Consider the following 18,123-nt stretch of genomic DNA (forward strand, 5'->3'; position numbering starts at 1 on the left):
TGACTTCAACACAACACAGTGTTGACCTGTGATGTGTCCTCAGAGTGGACCCAACCGACAGCAGCTTTAAATTGAGGCTACAGTGTACTCATTGTATTTGTGCTTAGTTTATATTGTATTTGGGAATGGGGAATAACTGGACAATCGCAGGAACATTGTGTGTGTGTGAAATTTTTGGTGTGTGGTTGTATATGTGGTTTGTGTGTTGTATGTGTGAGAGAGATTGTACCTTACGTGGAGTCTGGTTGTGGTTTTGTCCCAAGACCATATTCTTAAGGTTTCATCACTTATCCTGTGGGACCGTTTCTTTCCTAAATATATTTAATCATCAGAGTAGACTGGCACGAAATTCAGGTGAGTGAATAGGTCTGTCTGAAGTATGCTGAAGCCGGTGCTACTTTGTAATACTAAGTAAAGCAAGGAACCTGGATCACCTGTACTTGGTCTGCATTTCAGTTTGACTTTACAAACACATTAGGATATATGCAACATATTAGAAATGAACATAATTGGTATATAAAAGTTTTGTATAATGAAGTAGTACTTTTTGAGTTTTAGAAATTCCTGTCAGTTTCTCAAATAGGCATTATTCATGCATTTTATTAGGTTGATGCAAAAGTAATTCAGTTTAAAAGGTTAAAAATAAATGCAAAAACTGCAATTACTTTTGCACCAACCTATATTATTGCATAAGTTAAACTGAAATTGTTAGTTAGATACTTCACTCTATAAGTATAAACATAATGAGTCTGTTTTTCTCCCATTTCCTAACTGAAAATAACATGTGCATTCCAGACAGAATGCTAAGATGACTAGATGTTATTCCAAGGGGCTGATTCTAAGTATCAGGCTCATTTCATGTGTTTCAGAGCTACTAGCTAGTGTCTGATTTATTTAGTTGGTAATGTTTGCAGTTATTTTACACACACACAAATATGAATGTATGTATAAAACATCTTTTGAGAAGAAGTGGTAAAGAATATATATGTATATTTGTAAAATTTATGGTTTAGGAATTAAGATGTTAAATTGAATGCTGATTTCAGAAATGCATATCTTGAGCTGTGTTTTTTCTCTTTTTTCCTGATTTGCTCTTCATTTTTTAAATTTTCACATTTTGTACTTTGTTTAGCCTGTGAGAAGCTAAAACTTTCTTTGGCCGTGTCACCCATGTGGCCTTTAATATTTCTGGAGACGACACATAACCTATTTATAATACATTAAAATCTAAAGTAATAATAAGAATGTCTACATTAAAAGTAGTACTAACAGTGTTTACATAACATCCTGTATGCACTCTCAAGAAAATAAAGTTTTTTGATACATTTGTTGTAACTCAGTACTTCATGGGGAAATTGTAATGTTTCATTTATTTATGTTCAGTTAAGCCAACTTGTATGAGTCCAAATGCATTTAGTTCTTTTTTAATAGAAAATATGAAAAATATGTACATTTTTAATAACAAGATGATTTGCTTCCCCAGAGAAATTTTTTGTAAATTCTACTTAAGATCAAAGTGGCAAAAAGGACTTTTTGGTTTTTTGCTTTTAAACTTGAGACATAAGTTAAAAATTAAAGCACATTACAGTTTTTAGTAAAGAAGTTAATGATACTAGTCTGATATTTTTAATACTTGCCTGTATGTCAGCTTTTCTCATCAGTGAGTATTTAGCAATACCTAACTACTTGTGTAAAATTTGAACTTTAAAATGTCATCCTCAATTCATTACCCTCTTTGATTTTTTTGCTGAAGAGTAGAAATTGTTGGAGGCAAAAATTCTCTTGTTCTAATGAAAGGGTATTTAGGACCAACATATTTATAATATTAACATAATTTCAAAATTAGGTCAAATACCTCTACTGTTGCATATATTATACAGTCATGAGCCGCATAACAACATTTCAGTCAAGGACGGACCACGTATACAATGGTGTTATACCTATAGCCTGGGTGTGTAGTAGGTCATCTAGGTTTGTGTAAGTGCACTCTATGATATTCACACACAATTGCAAAATCACTAACGATGCATTTCTCAGAACATATTCCTATTGTTAGGCAGCACATGACTGTATAGGCTCACATTTTGCCTCAGATGCGTGAAATGTATTGTTTTACTCCTGAGTTCCAAAACAGCTACTTTACATGATTTAACAATATCATAAGAGCAAGACAATTGTATGAATATTCTATAGCCATTGAGTGGGTATATGAATGTCTTAAAGCTGCAGTGTAATATATTTTTCAGCTAAGTGGAATATCCAGTCAAAGAGCCTCAATGCTCTTTAAAGAACCACTCTTTAGAGTAGTCAGAAGGGTCACTAAGTATCACAAAATTGAGAAAATTTATAGTTTTGCCATATTCTTAAAGTTTTCTCCCCTTTGTGGTTTCTACAGCTTTTCATGTAGCTAAGTAGTCACTGTGACAGCATGTAAGCTACAATATCTTATTGTTAGAAGTAATTTGTTTCGAATTGGGCCATATTCATAAGAAATTTTCGTACAAAAGGATGTTTTTATTGGTAGCTGAAGGAGAAATGAAGAAGGTACTGCTGCAGGTAATAGCAACAATGTATCTGAAAGCTGTAATTCCTTAATAAAAATATATAGAGAATTGATTGCTTTTTATTTTAAAAAATTTAAAACTTGAACACTTTTCTTAGAAATAATGGGTTGTAAATTATACATTTTAATTTTTTTCAAAATAACCTTTCAACTTGGGGAAAATGACTTAAAAAAATACCTTTCTTGGAAAAAGAAAGTGAACTCAGGATGGAACATGAGTGACCTAAATAGAAATAAACTTCTCCACTTGTCTTTACTGTTTTAATGCCTCTAAGTAGCAGTTTAAACTACTGTGTTATAATGTTTTGTATATATTGATTAATGTGATTTTTAAATGCAGATAAAATTATTGCATTATATAGATTTTTCCCCCTATACTTCAGCTTGCAATCTTTTAAGAATCTGTACTTTTTCTTATAGATCTGCTCTTTTCCTGTTTGTAATAAATGTTGGTCCATGTCTGTGTGATTATTCAGATTGTACTCTAAAATGCAATACGCTTTTTAATTCTTAAATGCATGTATAATATAGTGTAGGGGTGTAAAAGAAAACAAATTATGTGCAAACACAGAACTAAGTGATCAAATATCTGAAAGTTGAATAATTATACTATTTTAATGTTTACTATTCTTACGTAGTAAACTTCTCTTTTAGGTTTTATTAAAATGTCTTCTCCCATCACTTTCCCTTTTGTTATAGCATAGATGTTTAGGTGGTGTCATTTCTAAAATGGTTTATACATTTTTTTCCCCCTTGGGGACCTTTCTCTTCACACAAGGCATTACATAATAAAACTTATCAAAAGGACATAGTTAATTTATATAAAATTTCTTTTTTAACAATCTTGTTTTCTATTCTTTGTCTTATAAATATTTTATGTAAAATGTAGGCATTTATTTTTAAGCAAAACCTTACACTTAGTAACCTGGTTGCCTTTATATTTCTCAACTTTATAAAGCAAAATTATAATCTTTGCAGTAAGATAAAACATTGAAAACAATGGTCATCTTTTTCCCTCTGCAAAGACTCTTTTAAGTTTTTAACCCAGCTTCTTTATATTCCATTTTTATATGTGTAATAAGTGTTATGGAATATTCTGAACACGTGGAAAAGGCATCTCTAACTAGATTTTAATAAAAAGTACATTCTAAAATTCGTTGTGAAACAAAAAACGTTATTTGGTCATGCAGTTTGAAGTTTCCCTATGGGTTGTGTTTTAAGCCTAAATTTCTTGGGCACTTACGGAATAACATAACACTTAATACATAATAATTTTTAAAAACGTTTGGGCATTGTAGTCTATAAAATTTTAGGGGACCATTTTGGCATATGACCCCCTATACCTGTCCCAAAGGTATTAAAGGTATGCTCCAACATGGCATCCGTGAATAAACACAAGCACACTTAACCCCTTCATATTTCAGAGTTAGAAACTTCCATATTTGGAAATAGAACTAATGCTATCAGAAAAAACCCTTTTTTAGGGTGCATTTTTGTTCTAACTTGAGCATTGAGGAATCAGGTGGCAATTAATTGGCTTTCTCTTAGAAAACAAAAAGACCCTAAAAATCAAAGGCTCAACTATTTTCTAATAGGTTCATTGTGTTTAGTGTGTGCTTAAAACAACTTGCGAACAGCTTTTCTTTTGAATGAGTCTGGTTCGAGGCATTTCCAAGAAATGAAGATGTCTAAAATAATAGTGATACCTATTAAAAGCTGTATTTCTAAATGTGGAGAAGAATGCATTTATTTACTTGTAAATAATTTACTTTTGAAACTTTCATTTTTATTACTAAACAGTTTTGCTCTTTGGAGCAGAAAACAAATGGTTAGTATAATGGTGTAATTAATTGAAGTCTACATTTTTTTCCCACATTCAGTCCACAGCAGTTTCACCAAATTATGAATATTTGCTTTGAATACAACTTGTTGAGAAACTAAACAGCTTTTTTAAGGCTCAGGGAAGCATAACCTGGGGTAAGTTTTACCATTTTGTATGCTAGGAGACCTCCAAAGAAAAATTTTCTATTTGGAAATAAGTGATAGTTATAAGAACAAAGATGTGATGTCAAAGACGGTATTGAAATGTAGTTTTGGAATAATACTTTGAAATGTAATAAAGTCCCAAAGTTGTTTTTAATGTTTCTAATACGTTTATTTCTGTGATAGAACGTGTTCAATTACCTTTTTTAAAATGCAAAATTAATAGCTCTAACATATACACTTAACATGTTGTCAGTCTTTGTCTAAAGATTCCTGTAGGGGAAGTGGTCCTTTTTTCCCCAGGTTTTATTGAGATCCAACATATAAGTTCAAGGTATACAACATAATGATCTGATATATGTATATATTGCAAAATAATGAACGCAATGTTAATGCCCATCACCTCACGAGGGAAATAGTCTTTCATGGTGACATTTTCTATCTTAACTTCATATTGAAGAAAAAAGAATGTTGACCACTTCATGGTGATGGTTTTCTTGAAAACTTTTCTACTCAAATAATGAATATGCAAGTATTTTATATATAAAGCCAAATTTAGAGCTGGAAGATGAAAAGAATTAGTTTAGCCTCCTTATTTTATACATGAATAAAATCAATCAAGAGATTGTTGTCCATTTAAGCCAAAGTTTATAAACTACACTGCTTTAGGATCCCCTGGGAAGCACTTAAAAGGGTACAAGCTTTACAATTAGCATACCAGTATTACTGATTCGGTCTCCAAAGGGTGAACACACGGAGTCTTACTGTTAGGTGTTTCTGGCAGCCAGTTTTGGGAATTGAGTCTTTAGACAGCAGCAGTTGAATTTTATTGCTTTTTATTTCATGCCTTGCAGAATACTGCCTATACTGCCTATATAGTCTGGGCTATAAAGTGATTAAAATCTGGCTAGTTTTTCTGAATGCACCATGTTTTGATTTATCAGTCAGTATATAATCAAGAATTAATCTCAGAGGCATGTAGTATGTGCTTGGGAGAATTCTTGAGAGAGTGATAACTATTTCTAAGATGAGTCAGGGTTAGGGTTGTGTTATTGAACTTTTGGCAGTTTTTATTACATTCCTGGGTGTGAAACTCAACTTTCTGGCTCCATAAACAATATAATCACCTAAGAGCCAAACTTAAGAATCAGACCTTTCAAGGAAGTCCCATGTGTTAAGAAAGGACCGCTTAAGCTGAAGAATGCGGCTTAAAATATTAGGTTGATGCAAAAGTAATTGCACAGTTTTTGCATTTTCAGCCTTTTAAACCGCCATTACTTTTGCACTAACCTTATGTGTAGCTTTTTTTGATCGCTAACCCTTACCCTCGAGAGTTTTTAAACCTACGAACACTACGTCATAATTTCAGATTATTAGCTGACATCGTTCATTTAATTAGTACTTGAGTATAAGTACTCATTCTTTTGGGTGGTGGGGAATGGAGTGTTCTCACAAAGAACCAGTCATTTCTAGATATTTCTGTAAGTCATTTCAATCCATTTCTGAATTTTTCACTACACAGATGAGTGCAGTGTTTTTCAACCATTTTAACTCACTTCCCTTAAATTTTTTTTTTCCTAATTGGCTTTTGATGGTTTTTAAATCAAACATGACTAAAAAATGGTAATTTTAGTATTTCCAGTGAATGTCTATTGTCAAGAGAGTTGGCTCTTTCCAGCTACAGTTGAGAATTTCAGCACCAGTGATATTTGTAAACTACTTGAGTGATATCTAAATTTTATACAATGTAAATGTCAGAAGTGATATTAACAAAATATCGTGGAAGTATAGGCTGTCAGAGGGAGCTTAAAAGTATTTGGGGAATATTGCCAACAAAATAACTTTGGTACCTGTACATTTGGTATCTGTACATTTATTTTAATTCCTTCATCCACCTTTTCCTTTGATTATCAATTTTAACTACTGTGTAATTTTTTAAAGATTTTGTGGTTCTTTTAGTACATGTTAATAGGTAAGAAAATCCTTAAAACATTCATTATTTAGATTATTGTTTAGAGTTGAAGATTAAATTATATGCCAATCACTAGGGATCACATTGTTTAATTTGCTTTGTTATGAGTTGAATAGCAAGCCAGAGCATTGCTTTCACGGGTTATAAGCTGACATTTTTATAACTTAAGCAATTTCTATAACGCATTTAAAATTTATTTTGAAAATATTTTGAAGTTACAAAAGAACAATGCAAAGAACTTCCACGTACACTTTACCCTGATGGACCAGTTTTTAACATTTTGAATATGCTTTCTATTTTTCCTGACTCATAAGTGATTGGGCTGCATACATCATGACCTAATGGAGATACTTTGACACTGTAAAAATCATATTACTCAACAACTGCCCATTCCATTTTTAATTTATTAATGATCTTGCCTGAATCAATGATATTTTCCCAACAAATTACCTAATGTCTTGCCATCTGTTTTATTGTTGAGTGTATGTATGTACTCTTCAATAATGACTTAAATGTCAAGCTTATTTACAAGTGATAACTATGGAAATAACTAGCTTCTCTGTCCCTGCCCCCACTTTTTTCTTTTTAAGCAGCTTGTGAGTGTAGTTAAATATGATTTACAGAATATCAGTTGGTTATGATTGTATCAAGTTTTCTAAATATAAAATCATATACTTTGTCAGTAATACCATTAAATTCTGTCATAAATTCTATGGGGAAGATAAAAATTGCTAACCCACTCACAAAGTTATATAAAAACTTGTGTTTTCATAAGAATGGTAGGTAAGTTATGGGAAATAAATGATTTACTTTGTTGACCAAATGGCAAATTCAAATAAGAATTCATGTTTTGTTATTTGTTGTTTTTCAAATTATTGGATCTTTGGTTTTGAAACAGGTTAGAAAGTGAATCAAAAATAGCATCTAGATAAATATTTGTGTTTGCAAATGCTATATTTTTTAAATATCCTTTAAGATAATTTCTTGGTTGTTTGAGACACAAATTAACACTTTAAAGAAAATAGTTTCTCTATTAGCAATTAAAGATTGCTTAAACCATCGAAGTGGTATTTTCAAAAAGCAATTTGTGAAGGATGGTAAATTTGAATTTCTTGAGTTCACAGAATAGTTGTGTGATTTAATCTTTTTATAGTTAGTGGGGTGGTTATTTGCCCTGTGCCTCAACTGCTGGGTTAGAATTCTACCCATTATCTGTGTTACTAAGATCATGTTTGGGTAGTGTGGAAAAGATATTTAAAGAATTGCTTAAACGGGAATTTGTAGGCTACTCTAAAGGATAGTATGGAGGAATAGGAATGACACAATCTGGTGACCTAGGATTTTCCATTTTCAGCTCTTCCATTGAATTACTATAACTTGAGGCGAGCCATTTAATCTTTTTTCCCCTTTCTAATTATTATGAAAATTGTAAAACCAGAAAAATTGAAAGAATGGTATGAGTATTTTAAATACCTGTACATCTTCCACCTTGACCCAGTGTTAGGTTTTGCTATATATGCTTTCTTCTTTATTTATATCAAGAATATTGTTCTATTTAACCACAATACCATTATCACATGGAAAAAGAACAGTGGCATTCTAATATAATTTAATATCCAGCTTATGTTTACATTTTTCCAACTGTCCCAGATTCATTGTTTCTAAAGTTCCCTATTTCTGTGATCAATGAAATTATTTGAATTTTATGGCCCTTTTTCTATTGTATCTTCTGTATATAAGTTTACCACACAGATCTCATTCTTGTACCCTCTCCATCTGAATAGGAAAACTAATGTGAATTCAAGTGTTGTTTCCAGTGATCGTACGTTGTGACAGAAGTGGAAAAGTCCCATTAACTGTTCCAGATGAGTTGCCTTTAGAACTGCATAATACCAGGGACTGGAGTGGGGATTTTTTTGTTTTTACTACTAAGAGGCAACTTAATTTAAATACGTTTGCAATAAGATAAAAATTTTATGGCTCTTACCCAAAACATGCATGGAATTGTACTGGAGTTCTTAAAAGTAAGCATGTGTTCTTCAATTTTAGTTGTAGAGCTACAAAACTAAATTTTATGGAAAACAATATGTGGATTATATAAGGAAAAGTATGTGAGGAAGACATTTGGAGGTGAAATATATTCTAGAATAGATTTTTAGAAGTAAAAAGATAAAGTATACATTTTAAAAATCTGTTGTTGATTTTCTGTTGTATCTTGTTGATGATTAGTTTTCTTTATTCTCATTACTGTTTCAACAGTAATAACTAAAATTTATTAGGCCTTTAAAATAGTCTAGGCACTGTGTTTACCGTTTCTGCAAAAAGAAAACCTAGCCGGACAGTCAGCTCTAATGTGTCTTTTGGAGCAAACATTAATATAAGACCCGGTATTATATTTTATTTTATTTTATTTTATATTACATTGTATAAGACCCGGTCTTATTTTACTATAAGATCAGGTCTTATATTAATTTGTGCTCCAAAAGACGCATTAGAGCTGATTGTCCGGCCATGTCTTACTTTTGGGGAAACACGGTAGTACTTTATGGAAAATCTGGTTAATCACAGTTTACCTTTTGAGGTGGATATATATTATCCCCCATTTTCTTCAGATGTTCAGCTTTTCTGAGATTTAGAGGACTTAAATAGCTTTCCTAAGATCAACAAAATTAAAGGTTAAGCTACTGGGAAGTAAGTGGGAAAGCTAGGGGCTTATTCTAAGCAGATATTCTAATTCCTGGATCTAGGCTCCTAGTCACAAACCTCTATACTAAGTAGCATACGGGACCTAAAATACAGTACATTGTACAAATAGCTATGTAGTAGGTACATAACTGACTCCTTTTTCCTTTGCTCAGGAGTTTCTTGCATTCTTATTTAGCTATAAGGATTTTGGGGTACATTTGAAAAAAATAGATTATAGCTACTCAAACCACATAAAATTTTTGTAAATATTATAGAAGATAGATAACATGGTACGATAACTTATATGCAACCTCCTGTCATCTTAGCTCAATCTTAACTCTAAAATTCTACCTTGCTATTGTGTGTATTTTTACCCTTCACAGCTTAAAATTCTTTTTACTTGAATGTACTGGGGTCTAATTTAAAATTGCAGAAAGGAATTCTGAACACAAAAGCAGCAAGTCTTAGTAATCTGGACTCTTAAGAAATTTCTAAGAACACATTCTTTACAGCTCCAGATGCTTACTTACATTTAATAATGTGAGAGCAATAAATTTTACTTTCTGCTTCTGATGTAGCAATTAGGAATTTTATTAGAATGGAATTTTCTTAAATCAAGGCCAAAATTTAGAATTTAGGTAAAGTATGTTGGCCTTTGAATATCTACATACTAAACTGTTCTCTTCATACTTTTTTTCCATTGAAGTGTAGAAGTCTTGCAAGATAAGTTCTGATAGTGTAGACTATTGTGATTTTTTTGGTTTTGGAGGAGAGATCTTTTAAAACACTTGAAACTATGAAACTAAACTTGATGAACAAATGAAAGATTGACGTCAGGGATACAATAGCTCTCTTTAAAAAGTTATGAAGGAGGATCTTGACTCGTATAGTTAATAGGAAAAATCACATTTATTGAAACTGGGCCAACATTTCCAGTTATTTTTCATTTGTGGTTTGTCAGATATTAAAGAAATATTTTTGAATACATCTCCAATGTATGTCACTGAAACCGAACTATTATTTTCATGCAGCTTCCTGATCTGCTCACTTGATTTTAAATAAACCATTATGATGTTATGTCAAAACTTGAATTTTTTTATCTGTAAAACAGTTTTTCAATTCTAAGTTCCCACAGTAGAAGAATTGTAGAAATTTACTTGAGTGTATTCAGTACTTATTCTAAGATAGGGATAGGGAGAAAAATAGAAAAAATAGAAAACATTTTTTGGATAGGGAGAAAAATATAAGCTGTAGTTTAACTTTTAGGAGATTCTCTGCAAACTGAAATATGCAGAATTTTGTTGGCAAACCCTTTTGGCAAGTGATTTTTCTATGTGGAGTCCTTAATATTACCCAGAAACAGTTGATCAGTAGAATGAAGACTTTAACAGATGCTTATGATATATTTGCTTGGGTTCTATTCATATAAAATTGCCCAAAATATAATACTACTTTCCAGTAGTACAGTTGATTGTTGAATTTATAGCTTCTGAAAGTCCTCTGGTATATTTTCAGACCCCATACCAACCTATATTTTCGTAGGTTTTTAATAGGGCTCTAGGGAGAAAAGTAATGAACATGTTTCAGATTCTTGTTTCTACTTTATATATCAGGAAGATGAGGCAATAAATTTGAAGTATCTACTGGGTAAAATGCATGCTAGACACTTAGATGCTATGGACTTCTGAACAAATTCGTAGTTTGGTATAGGAGACAATTACCGTACCAGGTAGTTGGTGCTTTGATAGAGTAAATACCTATCTTTGATAGGAAAAAATGTATTGAGACAACAATGAGAAGAAAAAACAGGATTTGAGGTGTTGAAACAGTTTGATAATTTGTAAGCTAAATTTTGTTTCTTAATTACAGAAATATATGAGCATGTTATATACGAGTTAATCTAGAATTGCAGCTAAGCTTTTAGGAAATAACTGGGGGAGGCATATACATCTAAAATTTTACAGTGGCTGAAATAAGGTGAATGTAATTTTGCTCTAGGAAAACCTTAAGATATTTCAATTCTGGGCCGTTGTTTTAACTCAAATGCCGACATAAATTTAGAAGTTAACTGAGTGGAAGTTTCCTGTCAAAGACAAATTGAATGTTGGTTAGAAATTTTCTTGGATTTCATTAATTTTTACTTTGAGTCTTAAGAAATTAACAGAATCAAGAAGATAAGAGGTCTTTTATTCCCTTTAATAGTTTTCGTATTTGAGGGAAATGTGACATTAATTGACCACAGTATTCATTTTGGGGGAGAAAAAAATCCTTTTCTAAAGGAGAACATTATTTTTTATAAGTGGATAAAACTTGAGCAGTTGCATGAAACAATTTGATTCCTAGGAAAATTTTCACCATGAGTAAAATCTGTTTTTACTAAATGCCGGTTCTAAGATACCCCATTGCCAGTGTCTATGCAATAACATACAGTTTCTGGATTAACTTCTATGCACAGAAAAAAGTCACTCATTTGCTACATTAATTTTATTAATGAAAAAATTTTGAAACTTTATCTCATTTTGTTAAATAATAATATACAAATGTGCACTAAAAGGAACAGTTATTCCAAAAGGACAAAGAATTAATAACCAAGATTTTTAAAATGCCACTTATATTTGTATTGATCTGGTATCAAAGATTGAAACTTAGTTTTGAACAAAACTCTGAAGCTAGTGTCCTGAGACACTAAAAGGACTGGGTGAAATTAAAAAATATAAAAACACAAGAACTGGGTTTCAAACGTCAGTTTGACAAAAGAATTGGTAAATCAATGTCATTCTAAATTTTCTTTACAAATTTTTAAGTCCAAAAATCTATTAGTACTGTTTACCTATGGCAATATGTTAGATGAATAATGAGGGAAGTTTTAATAAGAATTGTTTTTGATGTGATAGTGATTTATTGTACAGTTCTTAGAAAGATAATTGTATTACATGAAAAACCTTGTTTTTATAGCAGTCAGTAGTTGAGGATTATAATAGAAATTTGATCACTGAATTCTGTGTTTTCCCCAGAATAAAACCTAGCCGGACAGTCAGCTCTAATGCATCTTTTGGAGCAAAAATTATTTTACTATAAGACCAGGTCTTACATAATGTAATATAATGTAAGACTGGGTCTTATATTAATTTTTTGCTCCAAAAGATGCATTAGAGCTGATTGTCCGGCCAGGTCTTACTTTTGGGCAAACACGGTTGTTTTTTTATTGGGTTTGGCTACTTTCTAGAACCTACAAAAACATTAAAATAAGCATTCTCTCTATTCCAAGTAGAAATTGAATATAATTTAAAAACCATATTTTTTAATGAATCTATATCTGTAAACATTTTTACATTTAATTATTTCTTAGTCATAAATTCAGATAGGTTGATTAAATGATTTTTAGTAATTAGAAAATTAGTGTAAGGAGTAAATACTAGAATAAGTATAAAATTTTGTACTTGACAGCTTCATGGTAGATAATTCACACAGTAGTCTTCACACTGGCCTTCTTAAATATTCTAGACATATTCCCACCTCAAGACTTCTTCACATTATCTGTTTTTACTCCAGTAAAGAAATCTGTCCAGATAGCTGCTTGACAAAATCCTTTGCTTCAAATTTTTGCAAAAGTGCTGCTTTCTCAGTGAGATTTGTTATGGCCATCCTATTTAAAATTGCCACCTTTATTTCCAACACCTCAAACTATTTTTTCATCTATAATACCCTCTCCTAATACACTGAACCGTTTACTTGTGCTTAGAGTTTGTCTTCTGTGTACATCGCTGTGTTTTAGGAATGTAGAACAATGCTTGGCATATAGTGACACTTAACTATTTGTTGGATGAAAAATCCACAGTGGGAAGTTTAGTTCATCATTGTTTTAAGGTATGATAACAATTTATAACAAAATGTATTTTTCATAAAATTTTAAGCAGCCAATGCCTTTTTAAGAAAAGATTCATCTTTACAGTTTTTCTGAAAATACAAAAATTGTCTAATACCCTCATATTTAAGTATCTTAGAATAAGCTTTAAATTTTATATTTTATATTTAAAATTATCTTGATGTATGACATGAGAAAGGTTTTTGAAGAACTTCCCAGTGCAAAGGGCATTACTAATTTGCCTAGTGTTTTGAAGCTAATCTGTTTGCTTGTGAGTCTAAAATATTTTCAGATAAAACTTTAAAATCTGATATAGAAAATGAATGACTAGTTGCAATAAAGTTTTAGCCACAGACGTTAGAGTAAAATATCTGAGATTTGTATGTGTATATGTGAGATAAAAACTTGAGTTTTCACAGGTAATCTTGTCAAATCAGTAAAGCATAAACCTTGTAACTCTTCCCACCTCTTCAAAACTTTCACTAATGTTTATATGTGTGTACAATGCCAACATCTGGTTGCTAAGTGGACATTCATTAAGACATCTAGATACTAAAAATTATATAAATTCTTATTTCGACTTAATTCATGAGCTTTATATAGATTTACTTTTAAAAGCAATTTTTTAATAAAAAGTAGTATTCTGTTAAATTTATCACTTTCCTTTTTGTTCTTGTGGCTTTCACCCAAACTTCATTTATTTAGGCATAGCAAACATTAAAGGTAAACTCAAATTGCTGAATTCACAAACTATTTCAGAGAATTGAATCATACTTATTTGCGAATTCTATAAAATATTACCGGAAATACATTTGGTTAATTGAATTCTGTAACTTAACCTTTGGAAATTTAGTGTTTTGTTTCAATGAATATTGGATTTTTAAAAGTTTTTAGTTACTTTTCAACATAGTTTGCATACAAAATTTTCTTAATTTTTTTTGAAAACTGGCTGTTAATAAAAATATGTTGAAGAAGATTTGGGTAATATATTGAGCTCAGTTGCTCAGATCAGCTCTCACTGAAAACAGCTAAGGCTTCTGGACACAATTTAAAAAACATCTTAAAAGCATTGAAGAACTGGAACTGACAGCATTGTAAGGAATTCCCGGCCAAAACCTAATTGGAAAACACCAAAAAATAAAAAAGGGAACACTGGGAGATAAGCAGAATACCTAAACTGTTTTTATTGTGAGAGCCTTTGCCAAACTAGAAGAACATAAGCTACAATTTCGAATGCTTTCGGAAGTGCAGGTAGCAAAAGTCAAAGCCTAAGGCCTGCCCAACAGGACGTCCTCTCTCTTTGAAGCTGTGTGCAGGTAATACACAGGGTGACAGTGAACCAGAAGATACGCATGCCATCTTCCTAACCTTAGGAGACTGAGGAAAGTTGCTGTGATCCTGAGCACTGCGGAATGGGGAAATCCTGAGATGTTGCAATAAGGTCCTTGCGTGGATTTGTGGTCCAAATAAACATCGCCTGGGTAGTTCAAAAAGAATTGGACCATGAATGTAAGGTGGATGCGCCCTGAATTACGCACTTAACTCCTTGATGAGCTTATTCAAACGCTTTCTTCAGGAATGCACCTTCGTCCTAAGCCACAAAGGAATCTCCACACTTTTTTAAGGAAAAGGGAGTTCAATTATTAAATACTAAGCATATAAGGAAACCACTTATAGCAGAAACAGGTCTGCAAAGATTTCAAAAACCAGAATTAAGGTTAAAATAGGTTAATAACTGACAGAGGTGAAGAAAGAATTGGAGAATTCAAATCCAGATTGGAACTTAAAGAGACAATGAGGAAATTAGAAATTGAGGATTAAGAGCCACAAAGGACAGTCAAAATATGTAATTGAAGTTCCAAAAGTAGAAGAGGTACTGGGGCAGAAGCACAATTTGAAGAAATAAATACTAAGAATTTTCCAGAACGGTTAAAGAACTCAACAGGTTCAGGATGCTCAATGAATCTTTAAAAAATAAAATAATTACATAGAGACATGAGAATGAAACTAGAAAACTAAAAATAAAAAGCATTACAGAAGAAGCTGAACAAAAAGACAAATGACCTTCAAAGGATTAGCAGTAAAGTTGACAACTTCCCAACAGCAACAGGAAGTCAGAAGTCAGTGGAATTGCCTCTTCAATTTACTGAAAGCAAATACCTGTCAATATTGAATGGCAACTAATTGAAGATAGATAGTTGATAAAAAAGAGCTGTCAAACTTCTATAGCCAGGAAAAAATTTTTATGAGAGTGAAAAAAGATAGGCATGGTTAATACAATAACCTTGTCAAAGTTACATGTGTATTTTTGGATATTTCTGATACAGTATATAACTTCCTCAAAAATAATATTTTAAAGGATACTTTTCATTTAGTATCCATCAAGTTACTCTTAACTGTTAAGTTTTCTCCCCCGTCATTCTGTTCTAATGAAAGTTCCCATGAATAAAAGGACTTTTATTAGAATTGTAATGATGGTATTTTTTAGCTTTATTTTTAAGAGGAAAATGATTATGAATTTTGTTTGTTTATAAATAAATTTGGTAAATCTCATTTGATTGGTTTAGTGTCAGAAGTTTATGAAGTTTGTGGCTTCCAGCAGTTTCTTAAATGTTGGCTTTCAGTCAGAGTTTTACCTATGTACATCACTTCAATAATCTTCAATAATTGTTAAATGTTATACTTTATAATACACTTTCAAAATGTTGGTGACAGCAGTGTCTTGTTTAATTTATATTCACTTTTAGGTTTGAAAATTATCTGACTAAATCAGTTAAATTTTTATGGTAGTATGTACCTCTGGCCTTTGTTTTATCAGTTTGTGTTAAGATTGTTTTTGTTTAAAATGCTTATATTCTAGTAGGTGTTTAGAAACTACAAAAGCCCTTGTTTTAAAAAGTAGTTAAATTTAACAATGTTATATGTTTAATTTCTATGTGCATAATGCATATCCTATTTCTTTTGTACATTTAGAGTATTTGGAATATTTGTTTTGAGAATTAATGGTGAAATACAGAAACATGATTAAACATAAAAAAAAAAAGCCACAAAAGGCTGTGTATCATCTGAAGAGTTTTAAAATACATATGAGGTGTGACAATTAAGTTCGCGAACTTGTTGCACGATGTTGCTAACATTTTTTGGTATCAGAGGGATTATTTATTATGAATTTGTACCAACTGGACAAACAGTTAACCAAGTTTACTACTTGGAAGTGCTGAAACGGCTGTATGAAAAGTAGATGACCTGAACTTTTCACTGATAATTCATGGCTCTTGTATCACGACAATGCACCAGCTCACACGGCACTGTCTGTGGGGGAGTTTTTAGCCAGTAAACAAATAACTATTGGAACATCTTCCCTACTCACCTGATCTGGCCCCCAAAGACTTCTTTACCTGAAGATAAAGGAAATATTGAAAGGAAGACATTTTGATGATATTCAGGACATCAAGGGTAATACGACGTCAGCTCTGATGGCCATTCTAGAAAAAGTTCCAAAATTGCTTTGAAGGGTGGACTAGGTGCTGGTGTTGGTGCATAGCTTCCCAAGGGGAGGACTTCGAAGGTGACCGTAGTGATACTCAGCAATGAGGTATGTAACACTTTTTCTAGGATGAGTTCGCGAACTTAATTGCCCGACCTCATATTTTTTAAAAAATATAGTTCAAAAATCCAAGATACAAAAGAGACCTACAATAAAAAGTCTTGTCTCCCTGTTCTTGAGCCACCTAGTAGTTTCCCTGCCCAGTGACAAATGTTCAGTATATTTTTCCCCTCTCCTTTTATATGAATAATTATGTGATCTTGTGTTCTGTTTTCCATCTTTTTTCTTTTCGCTTAACAAAGTAAATTTTAAGAGTTTTTGTTAACAGATGCTAAATATTCCATATTTTGTTTAACCTGTCTCCTGAAGGACATTTAAGTTTTCCCCAAACTTGTTTTATTACAAACATTACGACAGAATATCTGTGTACATGTCATTTCTATTTGTATGAATATATTAAATTCCTGTATCTATGGGAATTGCTGAATCAAATAGTATATGGATTTTTAAAATTTTCTATATCTAGATAGCCTCCCACAGAGGTTATAGCAATTTAAAAATACCATTGGTAAACTTTAATAAAAGAACCAGATTCACATCCTATTACCACATATTATACTTTAAGTTTTGCCAGTATTTGTAGGTAAAAAATTATAATCTCAATGTGATTTGCATTTCTCTTATGAATGAGATTGAGCATTTCATATGTTTAAAGACCCTTGGATTTATTTTTCATAGACATGATATCCTTACCCCATTGTTCTATTTGTTCTTTTTTTCAGGAACACTATAAGGGAAGTTAAGGGCAACTTAACTTTAGCACTATTGCTATTTAGAAGTTCCAGTAATTTTGATATAGCTAAATACTGTGTTAACTTTCATTGCTTATGTTGTTTTTCTCAATATCAGATTGAAAGGAATGATAACTATGAGATGAAAGACCAATATTTTCCTTTGTTTTGACGTTTTTGACTGCTTTCAATATTTTTTCTTTCAAATGTTTTGTACTTAGAGTTTCATCGATGAAAACCTATATTTTCCATTCAAATCTTACGTTTGCAAATTACTTTTCTCATACATGTCTTGAGCTTTTTATATACTTGCAACTCAACATTAGAAAGACATGAGAGGAAGCTTGAATTACCCATATGTAATGATAATAGTTTTAAGGAGATTTATTAAGAGTATGTTTCTGTTGGTAGTTATAATTGGTTTGCCCATAAAATACTTGAAGAAAAATCTTGATTCATAGTACACATTTTCTTGAGCTATTCAGTGAGATTGAAAATAGTAGGTATAAGAATCATGAAGGCATCTTTTAAGAACCAGAGATCTCTCGGATGTGTGAGTTTTGTGTAGTAAACTAGTTTTCCCAATGGTGAAGTAATTAAACACCAAATCTAGTTTTCCAACATGCACGCCTTCCTTTCCAACAGTGTATCTCAACCTGAAATTTGAAGTCCATCCTTAGGTTATTTTAATGCTGTGTTTGTGTGCATATGGTGGGA

At 31.7% G+C, this 18,123-nt stretch overlaps 1 protein-coding gene across 1 annotated transcript in view; it reads left to right on the forward strand.

The window, feature by feature from the left end:
- Window positions 1-18,123, forward strand: part of CSTF3 (cleavage stimulation factor subunit 3) — a 65,207-nt gene that overhangs the window by 14,920 nt on the left and 32,164 nt on the right. The window lies entirely within an intron of this gene.

This window comes from Rhinolophus hipposideros, assembly GCF_964194185.1.
Source record: "Rhinolophus hipposideros genome assembly, chromosome: 10".
In the NCBI taxonomy this organism is placed as follows: Eukaryota; Metazoa; Chordata; class Mammalia; order Chiroptera; family Rhinolophidae; genus Rhinolophus; species Rhinolophus hipposideros.